This window comes from Eubalaena glacialis, chromosome 3, assembly GCF_028564815.1.
Source record: "Eubalaena glacialis isolate mEubGla1 chromosome 3, mEubGla1.1.hap2.+ XY, whole genome shotgun sequence".
Lineage (NCBI taxonomy): Eukaryota > Metazoa > Chordata > Mammalia > Artiodactyla > Balaenidae > Eubalaena > Eubalaena glacialis.
Genome location: NC_083718.1, coordinates 180,939,487 through 180,958,070, shown reverse-complemented (window position 1 = coordinate 180,958,070; position 18,584 = coordinate 180,939,487).

The window sequence follows — 18,584 nt, the reverse complement described above, 5'->3', positions numbered from 1 at the left end:
CACCCTGAACAGAGTACCTTGAGCACCCAAGGAGGATGGTGTCTGGGATGACGTCCTGGAGCCCTTTGGACCCAACTCCAGTTGGTCCACTGGCCAGAGGAGGAGGTGGAGCTCACAGGGCCGCTCTTGGCTGGGAGTGCTGGGAGCCGGCCCTCCTGGGTGGGTCTCCGGCTCAGGGCCAGAACCGCAGCCGTTCTTCCTCTGAACACTGGGACTTTACCAGAAGGGGGGACCCTAGCCCTGGGGCATTCCCAGGGAATCACCCAGGAATTCTGAGGACTTCAGGACCCTCTCCACGCACCTCTGCTGGGTGGAGGGGGGAATCTAGCCCAGGCAGGGGGACTGGGACCACCAGGGACAGGCTTAGCCCGGGGGTGGGGGGGCCATGTGGGTGGGGCTTGTCGGCAGTGAGCCAGCCCAGGGTACCAGGACCCAAGCCAGGCATCCGGAAGCAGCTTTGGGCTCTTAGACTGAAGCCCCAGTTCCAACTTTGCCCACCCCACTTAGGGCCTGGGGAGCCCACAGAACCTCCAGTTTTCTCATTCACTGAATCAGAAGGCAGGGGGAGGGGATCAAGTCTTGAGGACACATAAGTGAAGAAGCAGGCTCAGAAGGGGTTTCTGTAACTGGGGTCCCTCTGCTTGTGGGTGGCAAACCTTTGTTGCCAAAGGCTTCGGCTCTATGCCTCCAAGTCCACAGCCCATGGAGCTTCGATTTCTCACAGAGCCTCCTTCAGAGACCCAGGCCTATCCCCTGCATGCCCTACCCTCTAGGACTGGGGCCTCCATCTGTCCGGGAGTCCCTTTAAGCTGCTGGGGGTGCAGAGAGCTTCCCTTGGAGCTCTGGAGGAGGGTTCTTGGATCATCAGGGACTGCTTGCCCCACAGACAAGACCACAGATTCTCCTTGGCATTTGGGGGTGGGGGGGGCATGTCCCTGTCCCACCCAGAGGTGCATCTTTCGGTGTTGACACATTCTCAGCCAGGATGCCTCTGTCTTCTGATCCAGCACAGCTGGGTGCAGAGATGTGGCCAATCTTTGAGCCACCACCCCTGGGCAGAGGGAGACACCAAAGGTTCTGGAGAAGGGGGCAAAGTCACCTTCCTTGGCCACTCCAGTTGTTCTCCCAAGCTCCCCTCTCTTTACAAGTTCAGACCTTTGGGGAATGGTTCCAGCCCCTGACTGCAGCCTCCCTGGAACTTTTCACCACCTTCACCTGTTGAGCAAAATTATATTCATCTTCTCCATCGCCATCATTATAATCTACACTTAGATCACCTGTATCAAGTGTTGCTGGGTCAAAGGCACTTGAGATGGGAGACACAGCACTGAATCCACGAAGGCCGGACCAAATTGCTTGGCCCTACCTGGGCACCTGAGGCCACCTCTTTCCTCAACCCATGCCTCTTGCCCTCAGCCAACAAGACGCTCCCAGAGGGAAGGGCTGCTGCTTTGGGAATCAACCTGAGTTCCTCCCTACTGGGGAGCTGGGTTGGCAAGATACTAGGACACTTTCCTGCATGGACATCACCTCTGTGACAAATGCTCACCTGCTTCTCATCTTCAGACTCAGTAATATCAAGCCTGTCCTGGACCATGACCAAGGTGGCTTGTATCTCTGGTTTTGAGGAACCTATTATTAATTGGGGACGAACAGAGTCTTTGGTAGCCGCGGACACCCAGACACGTGTGGCCCATCAAGTTCAGCCAAGGTTTCAGTGGGAGCATCCACGGCAGGAGACATTGGGTTCTTCACGCTCTGGACAAAAAGGAAGGGCGTATTGTGTGTTGGTGACCCGGTCCATGCTTTTGTAGCTGTCACAGTCAGGAAGCAGTTCTTCCTTAAGATCAACCACAATCTTCATCCACATTCCTTACATGGTCAATCTTTCCCCCTGGAAGCCTGTCTCAGAAATCCTTTGAGCCTCCTTAGGTTACCCAGGAGCAGGGATCTCAGGCAGGTGACATCAAAACCACCCAGCCCTACCCCCAGGAAGTGACATTCCAATGCTAGGACCAACGACAAGTATCTGCCCCCCATGGCGAAATGGGAATAAACCAAATGATTTCTCATTACGTCCACTGTCTCTGGAGTTCTCCCAAGCCACCATCTTGGTAGAAAATGGGTCTTATTCCCCCAGGGGCTCCACCCGCCTCAGAAAGAGACCCTGCCCCTGACAGGTTTTCCTAAAACCCAGTGTATTAATGTGTCTAGCCAACTCAGTCTATAAAATTCAGTCTTGTGTTGGCAGCTTGCAACTTCACCAGAAAGGTGATATTGGATGAGAGTTACAAGGCCTCAAACTCTTGAGGGTTGACCACAGGCTGAGGAAGAAGGCCTGAATCCCAGTGGCTAGGCCAGCCCGGAAACAATCCCCATCCATCCCTGTAAATAGATTCCATAGCCAAATAAAAGATATTTCCCCCAACTTATCACAAGTAGCTGTTGGTCCTACCTATGGGAGCCCCTCTTCTGAACTCATTGTACATTAGTTGGAAATGTGGTGATGTGCTATTCGTTTATAGGAAGTTGACTTTATATATATATATATATATATATATATATATATATATATATATATATATACACTAAAAAAGGAACGAAACCCCCCACAGTGCATGTCGTGCTAATGCCAGGGACCATCTGTAGGGATATATCTGCATATCGTGTGTTTCAAATTATACATTCCGGGCTCTCTTGGGTTCTTTCATTTTTATTGCTTTGTTTTTCATTTGGTATTTCTCTCTTGCTATTGGAAAAAAAAAAAAAAAGAAGTGATATGTAAGAACCAAGCTATGCTTTTATACTCTTACGTTTTCCTTGATTTACATTTGCCGTTCTTTTGCCAGAGGAACATGAAGGAGAAGAGAGATAGAGGAATGAGAGAGAAGGAGAGAAGAATCAAGGGAGAGGTTTGCCCAGAAGAAAAACGAGAAGGTCAGATTTCCAATCTGACAATGGCTTGAGAAGATCATGGGTCCCAGACATCGATCACTCCACCGAAATTCTATGCTGTTTGAGATGGAGCGGGTGAAGAATTCTGAGATTTGGATCCTGGGACTTGGGAAACTCCTTGATGGCCCCCAAAAAGACATGCTCCGGGGCCTCTCTCAGGTTGATACTCTCCTCAAGTTCCCGAATGTGCCCTTCACTATTGGATGCTTTTTGAGGTCGACAGATCTTCTCCCCTCCTGCAGAGGCACCAAACCAAGGCCAAATGGGGGTCCTTCAGCTGCCATCTTGAAATGCTCAGAGACATCTGTGTATCGAATGCTTTCTCTGCCATCTCTAACAAGGCCAATCCCCTACCTGGGAACTATGTGCATAGCACTCTAGATCATTCCTTCTTCCTGGTAACTGGTTGCTTCCGTGTTTGACTCACAGCCATTTTCCTCCATGTGGGAGTGAGTGTGTGTGCATGAGAGTGTGAGTGGGGTGTCCGCGTGGGCGTGTGTGGGCGCGAGGGTGTGTGTTTAAATATAATCGCACCATAATTTATTCAGCTATATGAAGTAGTAGACTAGAAAGAGAAACTGGCATTCGCTTTAACTACCTGCTTGTAAGCGCTTCCTCTGTAACTCAGGCGTTAACTGTTACATATACATTAAAAAGAAATTAAAAGCATCTCCAAGATTCCGTGTACTCAGTTGATCGTCATGGTGCGGCTGCCCTTAAAAGAGGCTGGGGGCGGTCAAGAGCTTTGACGTAATTTAGAGGGTGTGGAGGAGTAAGAACTGCATTTCTCTTGCGCCCCACCAGGTCCCCCAGTGCTAAGCAGATGCTGGACACATAGCGAAAGCCTCATCAGTATTTGATTAATGGATGCCATTCTCAAGTATCTCTCTGGGGAAGCCTCAGTTCTCTTCACCAGGACAAATTTTCCTGCCACTAAACTTAGAACCCTCTGTGGTCATGTCCCAGTATATAAAATTTGGAAGGTGGGAGAGAGCTCAGAAGCTTACCTGTTACCTTAGAAACAGGGCCTGATGTGGAGATTCTGGGCAGGTGAATTATTGAGGGAAAGCCCTCAAGAGAAGTCCATAAGGGAGTAAAGGAAGCAAGATAGGGCAGGGGAAGGAGCTGGCAAAGAGGAGGGTTTACTTGGAGTCTAGCCCCAACCTGATACTGCAGGGAGCTCTGGAGTGTGAATCGTAGCATGGAGTTAGTCTCACCTTAAGACCAGGGGACTCTTGTTGCGCAATTCAGTCATTCATTGGCTGCTGGCTGGCTGTCCCTGGGGATGTGGATGGTGGGTAAAGGGCTTATGTGGCTAAGCACCTCTGGTTAAAGTGGCTCCTACGGGCTGAGGGCAGTTCTCCAGAGAAAAGGTGTGGAAGTGAGCCCTCAGCAACAACATTCACATCAGTTAGGGGACAGGTGCGCTGGCCCAGTAAAAGGACCTCTGGGCAGGACCAGCACCATCTACTCCACATGTGTTCCCCGGGCTCTACACCAGGGCACCTGTGTCATTCCAGTGGGTAATCTGAACGGGGCAGCAGCGAGGTGGAGGAGTTTTGGGGAAAAGGTGTACATGAAAGATTGGTAAGGTGGGTGGGAAGGAAGGACCTGAGTCCATCCAATCCAGCCAAGTTCTCTTCCCAAGTTCAGACCGATGGGAAGGCTGCCAAGCATCCTTCTCCACATCGAATCCCTGCAGTGTGATGAGCTCTGTACCAGCCCCCTATGGAATCCAGGCAGTTTATGTCAGAACCAGGGCTCCCAACTACGTTTCACCCCAGGTCTGTCTCCCTAACTACCACCCCAACCAAGCAATTGTCATTCAGTAAATCAGGAAGATATGGGGGAGAGTCAAGAACTAGTCAAGTTCTATCCTGACCTCTGCATATGACTCTCTGTGGGTCCTGAGACAATTTTCTTCCCTTCTCAGGCCTTATGTCAGTATACTTTTTAAAAAGCAGGCTAGATGATGTCTAAGGATCTTCCAGGTTACCATGACAATAAACTGAGCCAAAGGCTGGTCTTGAAGCAGCCCAGAGAGTGCCCAGGTGGCTTGGAGCTGTCCATCACCGGTGCTAGGGAAGCGACGCAATGTGCTGAGTGCCGAGTGTAGGATGCCAAGTTACTCCAGACACAGACCTGCCCTTGGGGACCCCCAGAGAGTTCTCTGACCCCCTCTTAGGGAGCTTTCCTATGGATCCCTCTCAACAACCTTTGTTTATAACTCCGAGGAAAGCTGAGAAACATAGTCCCCTGCCCAGGCACACTACTATCCAGAATAAAGTCAGGTTTCTGTACCTAAGAGAAAAGAGAAGAATGGATATTAATCAGATAAGTGTATCAGTCAGCTACTGCCACAGCAATGCTACATAACATAGCCATCTCTGTTCCTGGTCTCATTTGTCAGGCACACCTTATGGTGGGTGAGTTTCACTGCCTTTCCTTGAGAAAATTTACTAGTGAAGGAAAGAGGCTCCCGAGACAGGAGATAGATGGAGCCATTGAGATGGGGAGGGAAACAGAACAGAGACTGGGGCTTCTGAGTATAATCATGTCTGTTACAAAGTTAAGTCTAGAATGTCTAGTCCTCCCAAGAATACAGCTTCCAGAACTCTGTCCTGTCCACTCCCCAGGCTGTCATTGACTCACTCTGAGCAGAGAATCACTCCTGCTCCTGATCATGTAAACAGCTATGGCAGGGAGCAGAGAGTCACTTCCCAGAGGCACCAGGGAGAGTGCGTTCAAGCCTCCAGTCACCTCCACTCTCTCCCCTGGAATGAATCAAGTGTGCTTTCTCAGGTAAAGCCCTGCCCTTGGTCCCAGGTGCCCTCTGTGTGACTGTAGGCAAGCCACTTCCCATCATCCTTCGAACAGAGATAAAGTCTGTCCCACTATATCAGGTTGGAAGGCAGTAACCAACGACCCCAAATCTCGGTGGCTTAAAATACCAAAGGTTTACTTTTTTTCTTGTTCATATTCATGTTCAAGACTCTGATGAGTCAGCCTGATAGAGAATGGGCATTATCTTGAGTGTTACTCGTCGCTGGTACCAGAAGGAAAGAGATAGGTATTGAATCATGCTGTGCCTCCTAAAGCTTCCACCCGAGTGACACAAGACACTTCTGTTCACCCTCCATTGATGAAGCGAGTCCTACGGCCACGTGAACTTGAAAGGGAGCAGGGAAGCATGGTCCACCCTGAGCCTGGGAGGTGGGAAGCGGAACTATTGGAAGCAGCCCTCAGGACCACCACCTCCACCTGCCACAGAGGGTTTACACTAGGATCAAATGAGGCTAAAGATGAGAAAGCGAAAGCAAACATTTCCTGAAGCACCTGCTCTGTGCTCTTCTCCTGGAAGGAGGGAGGGGCAGGGAGTGGCACTAAAAGGACAGACATAGACAGCCTCTGCTCTGTGGGAATGGGCACACAGTCTACGAAGCTTCTATGATGCGCCCAGGCACACCATTTTTGTCATATCATCAGCGTAAAAACCTTGTGAGGTGGGGATCTCACCCTTAATGTTTGGGGAAGAAACCAAGTGTCAGAAAGTTAAGATCACTTGCCCAAGCTCACGCTGTTGGTTAGTGGAAGAAACCGAGCTCTCCAAAAGAAGGCTTCCATGTCACATTTCAAAATAGTTTAGAATTAAAGTGCAGGAGAGAAAGAGCTGGGGTCTTGTCTGAGGGTGGATGCCCAGAGTCTCTACCCCACAGAAACCAGGGAGGGCTGCCTCGTACAATCTGGCTCAAACGGAGAGTCCTTTCAAGGTCAAAGAGCCCTGCGGGTCAGCCCCTCATCTGGTGATGAGACAGCACCCAGGCAACGCACAGGTATCAGCAATGCAGTGACCCCTCCCAGAATCCATATCATATTCATCCTCTGAAAATAGGGGCATGTTGGCTATGAGCTTTAGAGAGATAAGACACTAACATTTATGGCGCCTACTATGTGCCAGGTAATCTTCATCTATTGTTCTACTTAACCCTCCCAACATCCAGATGAGGTAGGCACTGTGGGTCCCACTATTCAGGTAAGGAAATGAATCCACAGAAGTGAAGTAACTGTCTCAAAGCCCCCCAGCCAGGAGGGGGAGGAGCAGAGATTCAAACCCAGACCTCGCTGGTCCAGTGCCCTGCCCATCATAGCAAGCTGCCTCCCCAGAATGGAAATATGACCTAGGAGGGCAAGGCTTCTTGAAAAGAAGTGTATCAGCTAACCATTGCCACAATAATGCTGCATAATGAGCTGCCTCAAAATCCAGTGGCTTACAACAAGCATTCATTCTCACCTTCACCTGTTGGTAGGTTGACCATGGTCTGGCTAATTTTGGCTTGGATGGTGTGGTAGGCATAACTCTCTGTTCTCCACCAAGACTCCTGCCCCTTGTTGTACATGCCCTATGTAGTCCCCTGCCCTTGAATGTGGGTGGGATCTGTGAAGATGATGAGATGGTCACTATCATGACATGGTTATGTTATCTGGCAAAGGTGATGGGATAGTCACTCATGTGGTTACACTACATTACATAAGACTCCATCACAGCAGACTGGAGTGAGGTTTTCCTACTGCCTTTAAAGAAATGAGATGCTATGTTATGAGAGGGCCATTGCTAGGATGTGAGGTTACCCTCTAGGAGCTGAGAGTGACCCTTGACTGACAGCCAACAAGAAAGTGGGGACTTCAGCCCTACACAAGGAACTGAATTCTGCCAATACCCTGAATGGGCTTGAAAACAGATTCTTTCCCATCAAGCCTTCAGATGAGATCACAGCCCCTGCCAACACCTTGACTTCAGCCTGGTGAGATCCTAAGCAGAGGACCCAGCTATGCTGTGCCCAAATTTCTCACCTACAGAAACTGTGAGATAATAAATGAGTTGCCTTAAGCCATTAAGTTTGTAGTAATTTTTTATGCAACAACAGAAAAATAATACAGATGGGCAGCTGGGCTTCAGGCTCTAAGTCTGACAATAACTGTTCTGGGAGGACCATGAAGAAGGCAGATACTGGGCCATGATTACAGATCACCAGTGTTCTAAGGGCATTTTGGGTGGGGGGGTCCCGTTTCAAGCCCCACTTCAAGATTCTTTCTTATCAGATCTACTAACAACCCATTGGCCACGGCAAGTTTCATGGGCAAGCCCAAAGTCAAGGGCTGGGGAGGTCCATTTCACACATCTTGAAGCACAGAAAGGGTATGCATGTCGAATTCTATCACAGGGGAGTTAAGAACTGGGACCCATTATACAAGAAATTTAGCAAAAAAAAATTGTCTGCTTGGTTCTACCTCCTCTACTTCCATGGGTACACAGGTGACCAATAAGCAGTTACCTCCATGTATTTGAAGTCCGTGAAGCCCCCTTCCCCAGCCCTGCAAATTTATCTCTTGAAGAAAGCCTCAAAGAGAGGAAAGTAGGATCTAGGAGAAATTAGGGTGAGGATTAGGGGATCAGTATGAGGTTTGTGGGTCATCAGGAGCAGCTTTGGATAAGACTGGTGTCAGCACAAGCATCTCCAATCAGAAGGACTTAGGTAAGTGGTGGGGTAGGGATGGCTGGATTCCTTGATTCTTTGGGCTGGGTCACACCTGTCTGACCCTATAGAACTTCCTCCTTTTGTGAAGCCAGGCTTGAGGCCAGCCCTTGAGCTACCCATGCCATAAGGATAAGCATTTCCTACGTGCCAGGGACTTTATATACATAATTTTTCTACATTCTTAAGAGGGCAGACTCTGAAGTCAGACATCCTATGTTCCCATCCTAATGTCACAACCAGCTAATCTTGGGCAAGTAGTCTAAACTTCTCTGAAGACTCAGTTTTCTTGTCATTTATAAAACTGGCATAATGATGATATCAACTCCCAAGGTAGTTACGAAGATTAAATGAGACAGAATAAAGAAATGTATTTAACTTCTTTAGCCCTGTGTTTCACAGACTTATGTGACCACAGAATCTTTTATTGTAGGAGTGCTTATTAACATTATGGGGAGGTTCCTGTAGCTTCCTAACAGCCAATGGAACATGGGAAACCTGGTAAGTTACCCAAGTACCAATGTCAATGAGAACTAAGAAACTTGCTAAAGGAAGGTTCTCCCTGGTATCTTCCTAAATAGGACAGTGTGATATAATAAATAACAACTCAAGAATAAACTCCTGAAATGCATTTAATGTAATGATTGATGTAGTTGGATTTAGGTCTGCCATTTCATTATTTTTCTGCTTGTAACCTCATTTTTAATATCTCTGTTCCTTTCTTCCTGCCTTATTTTGGATTTTAAAAATATATTTTAGTGTTTCATTTTCGTTTATCTCTTGGCTTTTTGGCTCTCTCTCTTTTTTTTAATGGCCTTTCCCCACACGTCGAAGTGTTTGTTCAAAAGGTTCATTTTATTTTATTTTTTTTTTAATTTTTTGGCTGTGCTGTGCAGTATGTGGGATCCTAGTTCCCTGACCAAGGATCGAACCCTCGCCCCAGCATTGGAAGCACAGAGTCCCAACCACTGGACCACCAGGGAAGTCCCTCTATCTCTTTATATTAGTTCTTAGTGAATGGCCTAGGGATTATAATATACATACCTAACTTCTTCACAGTCTACTTAGCATTAATATTTTACAACTTCTTATAAAACATAGATGCCTACAACCCTTGATATTATAGTTGTATGTGTTACATGTACATACATTGAACCTTCCCAAATAATGTAATACTTTTTTTAAACAAGCATATATTTTAAAGAACTTAAGAGGAAAAAAATGGTCTGTTATATTTACCCGGATATCTACCATGTCTGCTGCTCTTCCTTTATTCCTGAAGTTTCAAGTTTCCCTCTTATATCAGTTTCCTTCAGCCAGGACTTCCTTTAGTCTTTCTTTTAGCGCATGTCTGCTGGTTAAGAAGTCTCTTAGTTTTCCTTCATCTAATATCTTTAATTCATCTTCGTATCTGAAGGATATTTTTGCTAGATATAGAATTCTGGGTTGATGGTTATTTTCTTTCTGTAGAGATGTTGTCTCAGTGTCTTCTGGTCTCTATGGTTTCTGATGAAACATTCACAGTTCCTTGAACTGCTGTTCTCTTTTAGGTGCAGAAGTTTGATTTGCAGAAGTTTGATTAGGTTGTATTTGGGTATGGTTTTCTTTGGGCTTATCCTCTTTGGGACTCACTAACCTCTTGAACCTGTAAATGTATGTTTTTCACTTAAGTTTGGGAAATTTTCAGCCATTATATTTTATTTAATATTTTTCCTATTATCTCTTACTCCTCACATTCAGGGATTCCAATGATAGATATTAGATCTTTTCTTATAGTCCCACAGGCCTTCGAGGCTCTGTTAATTTTTTAAATTTTTTTCTCTGCTCTTTGGATTAGATAATTTCTATTGATCTGTTCTCAACTTCAATGACTGTTTTCTCTGTTATCTTTATTCTGCTATTAAACTCACCCAGTGACTTTTTAAATTTTTTCTGATATTGTATGTTATAAAATTTCCATTTGGTTGTTTTTTGTAGTTTCTATTTCTCTGCTTAGAATTTCTATTGTACCTTTCCCTTTATTTCAAGAATGTTTACTTTACCACCTGAGGCATGATAATAAATACAAAGTCTTCAATAATTCCAATATCTGGGTCATCTAGAAGTTAGCCTCTGTTGTCTTTTCCCTTGAGAACTGCTTTAGAGTTTTCTGGTTCTTGATATGTCAAGTAATTTTGAACTTTTTGAATATTACATTCTGAGTCTCTGGATCCTGTTAAAAATCCTCTGGAGAATAGGGGGTTTTGTTTGTTTGTTTGTTTTGTTGTTTTAATTTAGCAGACAATCAACCCATTTAAATTCAGATCTCAAGATCTGTCTTGTCTTCTGTGAATGGTGGTTTCAACCTCACTCCAGTGTTCAAAGCCTTTGCTATGTTGTTTGGGTCTGCCCTATTCACGTGCCATTTAGGGGTTGGTCTGGGACTTGAATAGTGCTTTATATCATCTTCAGTCTTCAAAGTCTTTGCTATATTTTGTGTTTTTTTTAAGTCAGAACTATGCTTTTTATTGTTAAGCAAATGCTAATGAAAGCACTAAGAAAAGACTTACCATAAAGATGAGAAAATTGAACATAAAACTGTATTTTGGCTGCTGATAGAAAAATCTAAGAAGTCAAAAAGAGTCTAATAAAAAATCAACTAGACTTAAAAAAATTTGTTAAGGTGGCTACATATAAGATAACTATACAACAGACAATAGATTTTCTTTATTCTAAGCAGTGATTGCCTAAAAGCAGAAGTAGGAACACATATTCCATTCACAGTAATGAAAAAATTATGAAATTATTTAGGAATAAATTTTAAAAGAAAGCCACAGAAGTTATGTGAAGAAAACTGAAGTCTTACTGGAAGACAGAATAAGATTTGAACAAATCGAAAAGTATACCTTTTTGTAGGTTTTTTTAACCATTTTTTAAATTGAAGTATTGTTAATTTACAAGTTGTGTTAGTTTCAGGTGTGCAGAAAAGTGATTCAGATATATCTATAAGTATCTATCTAGATATAGATATATTCTTTTTCAGATTCTTTTCCATTATAAGTTATTACAAGATATTGAATATAGTTCCCTGTGCTATATAGTAGGTCCTTGTTGTTTCGTGTTTTCATGTTGTTTTGTGTTTTCATCTGTGTTCCATGCACACACAGCCTGAACAGGTGCTTGCGTCAGTTCACACGCAGAATTAGGTTTTCCCTGTCCCCATTTCGCTCCTCTTGGAGATTTCCGCCATATCCTCTGACTCCCAGGGGCCCCCTTTTCTGGTCCTTCCGACCAGAAAAACAGGGTTCTCTCAGTGTTTTAGCCTCCCATGATGTCACGTAGTTGCATGTGACTTCACCCACCTTCAGGGAGACAGCACAAAAGATTTTAGAATAATAAAACCCTGGGATTTTTCCACACTCTTCACAACATGAGGCCCCTTTGCCTGGTTTCTCTGTCCAGAGGGGTAGGTTTCCCCTACTCTCAGGCAACCACTTGCCACCACTGCCCTCGTGGTGGGGCAGCTCCTCTGCAAGGGTTGGCCTCAGGGCATAGTTTTTTAAAACAGTAAGAAAAAAATAGAGATTTCTCTCATACTCTCTGGCTCACAGGAACATTTTTTCCTGGTCCTGTGGCCAGAAAGACAAGGTTTTAGAGCTTTCCACCTGCAGGTGAATGGGGTCCCTGTGGCCACTGGTCCATAAACTTTCTGCCCATGGACCCCAGGCTTCTGTGCCTTCTTGGACCCCAAGTTCTGCAGGCAGTTTTAATGCTTGGAAGTGCCGAACATCACCAGAAGAAGCTGCTAAAAATAGTGGTTTTTTAATGATGCTTTTTGGGTGGTTGGGGGCTCACATAGCTTTTTTTAAATTGAAGTATAGTTGATTTAAAATATTGTATTAGTTTCAGGTGTACAACATAGCGACTCAATATTTTCATGGATCGTGCTAATGACAAGTTTATATGTGCTAGATACTGCACTAAGCATTCTGCCTATACTATCGCTCTGCATTCTCAAGGCAGCCCGTTTTATGATGAGAAGTTGGGGTCCTGCTCTGGGTCTCATCCCTAGGCAGTGGTGGAGCAGAGTCAAGCCCAGGCCCAAATGATCCCAGAGCCTGCCCTGAACACTGGGTTTACCACCGCAAACCCATGGCCTCCCAATTAAGCAGTGGACTGACAAGGCAGTGGATCCCAGCTGTTTAAAACTTTTAAAACAAAAGAGAAGACATTTCTTTCTCTGTAAGAAAGAGGACCAGGATCCAAGTGGGAATTAGAAGCTGAATCTGGGGTGGCTGAAAAAAATTAGCCTGCAGTGCCAGGCTGAACTGAATAAGGACCTATGTGTCCCATCTGTTTGAACAGCTTAAAAACAGTTCATCTCAAAGAAACATTTTCCTGAGAGGCTGGTCTATGGCAGGTCCTGTTCAAGGTGGTTCAGAAACAGTTGGGAAGTTGGGAAGAGACACATAGAAAACTTCATTGGCAATGAGTGGGGCTCTGACCGAGGGAAGCCTGGGGATGAGTGGTTCCCATCCCTAGATGCAACCTGGAGGCCATTTAAAGGGCCAATACCAGACCCACCCCAGCCAATTACATCAACATTGCGGTGGGGTGGGGTGGGTAATTTTCTAAGTGTCCCAAGCGATTCTGAGTTGCAATCAGGACTGAGACCCCCTGACTCTCTGGGAGGAGGCCTGAGGTCTACCCAACAGTGTATCTAGGCTCATGGGGTGCTAAAGGCAGGTGGGAAACCAGGGAGACATAAGACATAGGAACTTCATTGAAATCCATGCTGGTTGCCATGCGTGCTTGAAATGAAAGTCAAGAAAGGGGGGCAGTGCAATGCAAAGACCCCCAAAGAGGCCAAGACAAATAAGCCACAAAGTTGCACAAGTAATTTTATAAACTATGGTTTATAGTTCTATAATCTCCAATAGTTCTATAATCTCCAATCAGATGTTAATTTTCATTGTCTTATTTTATCATTTTCTTCATCCATTAGCATCCTCCATGCTGAATGTACATCCTTAAACAGATTTTTGAAAAATAGCTTTGTGTGCGTTATGAATTTACATAAATATCTTTGTGCTGTGGATTGTCTTCTGTTTCTTCCGTCCTCAGGTGACACTGAACTTCATCCACGTGATCGTGCTGGAGCATCAGCTCTGTGTGCTGTGTAGCATTCCATCAGATGTTACCTCTCCAACCCCTGAGGGGTGCACGCCCGGGTGGCCTCCAGCTCCACACACCCCGCACCTCCACAGACAGTGCTAAATGAACATCGCAGCACCAGCCCCCTTGCAGACCTGGCCTAGCACCCAGCAGTGGGACTGCGAGGCCATCAAGCACGGCTGGATAGCCCAAGGCTGTCCAAGGGGGATCTCACTGCCATTTTCCACATTGGTGATTTTGTCCCAGGAGGACAGATTGGCCCGTGAATCCCATCTCCAGAGCACACGAAGTCCATTCACCCAGTGTCACATTCAGCTATAGTTCCTCCATGACAAGAGAACAAACACGGTGAAGTTAGGGGTGTAGTCCACAAGATCACCCTTGCTTTTGACTCTTACTCCTTTCAGACTTTGGGGGTGGCCAAGACCATGCTTAGGTTCAGTAATTTGCTGGAAGGACTCACAGAACTCATTGAAAGTGGTTCCACCCACGATTATGGTTTAGGACAGCTCAAGGATGCAGATTAAAAACAGCCTAGAAAAGAGATGCTCGGACAGAATCCAGGAGGGCTCCAAACACAGAGCTTCTTGCCCTGTGGAGTCACAGATCATGTTAACTCCTTCCGGAAAATAGGTATGACAATACCTGTGCACACAGGCTATTGCCAACCGGGAAAGCTCACCTGAGCCTTGCTGTGCAGAGTTTTTTGGGGGAAGCCGAGGCTGACTGCCCACGTGGCTTACCTGCAGTCTCCAGACACTGGAGGTGGGGCTGATCCTTTAGACAGCCCCTGTTATATCTGCCAGGAGAGACATGGCTCTGTGCAGAGGCAGACAATCCCCAAAGGTTGGTGGCCCTACACAATAAAGGTTTGTTTTCTCCTTTGTGTTCCTACACCATTTGGAATGCATGGGCCCCCAGGTCACTGTAGCTGAGAAGGGAAGTGGGGCTGAGGCACACTGGCTCTTAATCGCCTCAGCCCAGAAGCTACCCATCGTCTCCTCTCCTGGAGTTGGCCGCATGGCTCCAACTTACTGCTGTAAGGCAGTCTGGGAGATGTAGGGCCACCCGTGGGATATTTGTTGGGTGGAGGCCCTTCCCCAAGCAGCAGCCGTCTGAGCATGAGATGATCCCCATCCTTTCCCATCAAGCCAGGGGAAGTAGATGGGCACTGACTGGGAAACAGTTCTCATGGAGTCAGTCCATCCATGCCCTGTAACCGGCCAGAATTCCTGGAGAGCTCCCAACACCCCGTGCCAACTCCTGAGAGTCTGAGAACATCGAAATAATTCAACCAGCGCAGACAGCTGATGATGAAGGAACGGAGCTGTCCCCCCAGGAGAACAGAGGGAGTGAGGGGAGAGGGCTGAATGGGCAGGAGCGGCCTTTCAATTGTGGCTTCGGCAAGGATCTTGCTGGCAGTTTGGCCATTAGGAATTCCAGATGAGGCTTTGTCACAGCTGAGGCTGAGAGGGGACTTGCATGGCCTCAGAGTCCTTCATGGGGATTAGAAGTTTTGTCCTCACCTAGCTCTGTGGGCAACTTGGGGTTAGAGTCTCTCCAGGGCCATCATAGGGCGTAGAGCTTCGCTGGTGACCAGGGCTGGAGGTGGACAAAGGATACTGCTAGGAGGAGTTCTGTGATGAGGCTGGGTCTCCCCATCCCCTTGCAGACACTGAGGTCCTTGCAGTGAAGAAAGACAAGCTGCTATGACCCCAGAGGAGCCCTGCTCTCAGCCAGGTCCTTACTCTGTTCAGGAACTATCACATATACTCGGTATTATCTCATTCAATCCTCACAACAACCCTGCAAGCTACAAATTATTATCCCTTCACTTTGCAGATGAGGAAACTGAGGTCTAGAGAGGGAGATAAAATTACCCAAGATCATACCAAAGGTAGTGAAGCTGGGATTTGAACCCAGACAAGGAATCAGTATCCACACTTCTAAACGCATTGTATGATGGGAAATTCTACAAGAGTAAAGATGTAGCCATCACCTGGCTTCAATAATTATCAACTCACCACCAAGCTCATTTCATCTGTACGCTCGCCCACTTCCCCTCCACGTCCATACTTTGGAGCAAATCCCAGATCCCACCTCATCTTATCCTTAGACATTTCAGCAAGTGTCTCTAATAGATGAGGAAGAGCCCACATTCTTAACCACAGGGCCTGGCATGGAATGGGCATCAATAAATATTTGTTGAGTAAGTGAATGACATCTAAGGGCCCATCAAGCTGAAAATATATCTACAAGTCTCTAAAAGGCAGCCAGGAGAGGTGGGAAGATAATGGGCTTTACCATAAAGTTTGGGTTCAGACCCAGCTCTGTCCATTGCAATGGCTACGGGACACTGGGTGAGCTCATGGAAACCACATGAACTTCAGTTTCCTGCTCGGAATCTGAGCATCATGACACCGTGACTTGCAAAGTTGCAAGGCGTGAACGAGAACATGAATATGGGCACATGCCCAGCAGACAGCCTAGCTGAAGCAGGTGGTCTGCAGGAACAGAGGTCAAGTGACTCATCTAATTTCTCTGTGTCTGTCTCATCATCTGTGAAATGGGATAATAATAATACCCATTCCAAAGGGCTGCTGTGAGGATTGAGTTTGTCTATGCCTAGCACTTAGTAGATGCTCAACATGAGCTATTAGGCATTAGAAGCCTGATGCATGGAAAATGACCATTTAGGATAATGGTTATCATCCTGTAAGACAGAACAGATAAGGATCAGGCTATGCTTAGGATTAGTGATTCTCAACCAGGGGCAATTTGTGTCCCCCCGGGAGGCGTTTGGCAGCCTGGAGATCATTTTGGTTGCCACAGTTGAGTGAGTGGCCTGCTACTGGCATCTAGTGAGTGGAGACCAGGGAGGCTGCTAAACCTCCTACAATGCACAGAACAGCCCCTGCAGCAAAGAATTATCTGACCCAAATGTCAATAGTGCCAAAGTTGAGAAATTCAGGATTAGAGGAGGATCAGGAGGGGGTTAGCTCCATCACACAGAGGCTGGGAGACTGAGACTTCAGTCATCCCACACTGTGTCCAGACTCACTAAACTAACGGAATTTTTCCATCTTTACCAGACAGAGTAACAGTTGATCTGGTTTTTTCCGGAAGGCAGATGGATGGGGCTACGTGTCCGTTTTCAGTCGGGTACACTGTGGCTTATAAAGTATCTTCTCCACGCTTGTGCAGCTGGTCTGGGAGTGGCCAGGTCCTGGAGGATGGAGGATGCTGCAGAATGAGGGGCCCCAGCTCCCAGCCGGAAGGAAGGGGGAGGAGACGTTCCATTAGCAGCTGTATGTGTCTCTGGTCCCAACCTGGAGACCAGGGGAGGGGTCTGGGATGGGAGGCACAATCAGAGCAGAAGCACGGTGAAAATTGTGCGTGGGCTTTGGAACCAGATGGACCTGTGTTCAAATCCTAGCCCTCTCAGTTACCACTGGGTGACCTTGACATGGGACTTAACCCCTCCAAGATGATTTTTTTCCATCTATAAAATGGGTGTAACAATACCTAACTTCATAGGAGAATTTATTCCAACAAATATTAAAAGCGAAGGCCCAGAGAGGACAAGGGTGGTTGTCCAAAGTTCCAGAGTAACCAGAGCTTGAGTCCATGTCTTAAATCTCAGCCCAGGCCCTTCCCAAAAAATTCATTCATTCATTCATTCATTCATTTGTTCAGTCCGCCAGTCGGGTGAAATGGGCTGGGGCCAGATAATGGGAGGCCTTGTAGACTCTGGCAGAGTTTGGATTTTATTTTAATAAAATATGGAGCAGAGATTCAACAGGCCTGTTCAGCCACGCTAGAGCCGAGAATTCCCAGGTGGAGAAAACACCGCCTGACAATCCTGTATCTGGAGGAGAGGGTGATGCTCCACGGGTGACTTTGGAAGTTTGGTTGGTATTAAAGTTTGGCTGAGACCACTTAGGGAGTGAGTGAGGTAGAAAAGAAAAGAAAAGAGAGCCAAGGACTGGGCTGCAGTTACTCCAGCCTTTAGAGTTCAAAAAAAAAAAAAAAAAGAAGAAGAAGAATTCAGGGAAAGAATCAGTGAAGGAGCAGCTGGGGACAAGAGGACAAGCAGGGGAGGATGGTGCCAGAAGCCAAGAGGAGAGGCAGGGGATGAGACAACACACTGGCACATAGTAGGTCCTCAGTGAGATGACGTAAGCAAAGCCTCTAGAAGATTCTAGGCCAACAGTAATTGGTAAATACTGTTATTAATGCTTAAACATGCTTGGAAGATTGCCAAGAAAGTGCCCCATCTGCAGACTCCTCGCCACTGCCCATCAGTCCACTATTAGCCCCTCTTCAATGATGCAGATGCTCCCCAGTCAGGCAGGAAGGCTTGAGGCCCCAGCCCTCCAGCCCCAGGATCCACTCTGGTTGAATCATTTCAACATTTTCGGACTCTCAGGAGTTGGCACAGAGCGTTGGGAGCCCTACAGGAATTCCGGATGTGTATGAGGCACGGATGGACTTGCCATGCGAACAGGTCCCACCACCCCAGCACCTGTTCACTTCCCCTGGGCTGATGGGAGAGTATGAGGATCATCACATGTTCAGACGGCTGCTGCTTGGGGAAGGGCCTCCACCCAACAACTATTCTGTGTGGATCACAGAGGGATGGGTGAGTGGGGCAGGGCGATAAAACATACCAATGTCTAGGCCCCCCCTGGACCCATTAAATCAGAACCTCTGGGAATGAAGCTCAGGCATCGTTACTACTACTACTACTACTACTGCTGCTATTATTATGATTTTTTTTTTTTTAGCTCCCCAGTTGATTCTGTCACACGGCCAATATTGACAATCAATGGGGAAACTGAGACACTGGAACTCTAACCCTAATTCTCTCCTACCCGAAATTCCCCCAGGCTACAAACAGAAGGATGGCATTCTCTTCCCTTCATAAATTAATGTCCAAGG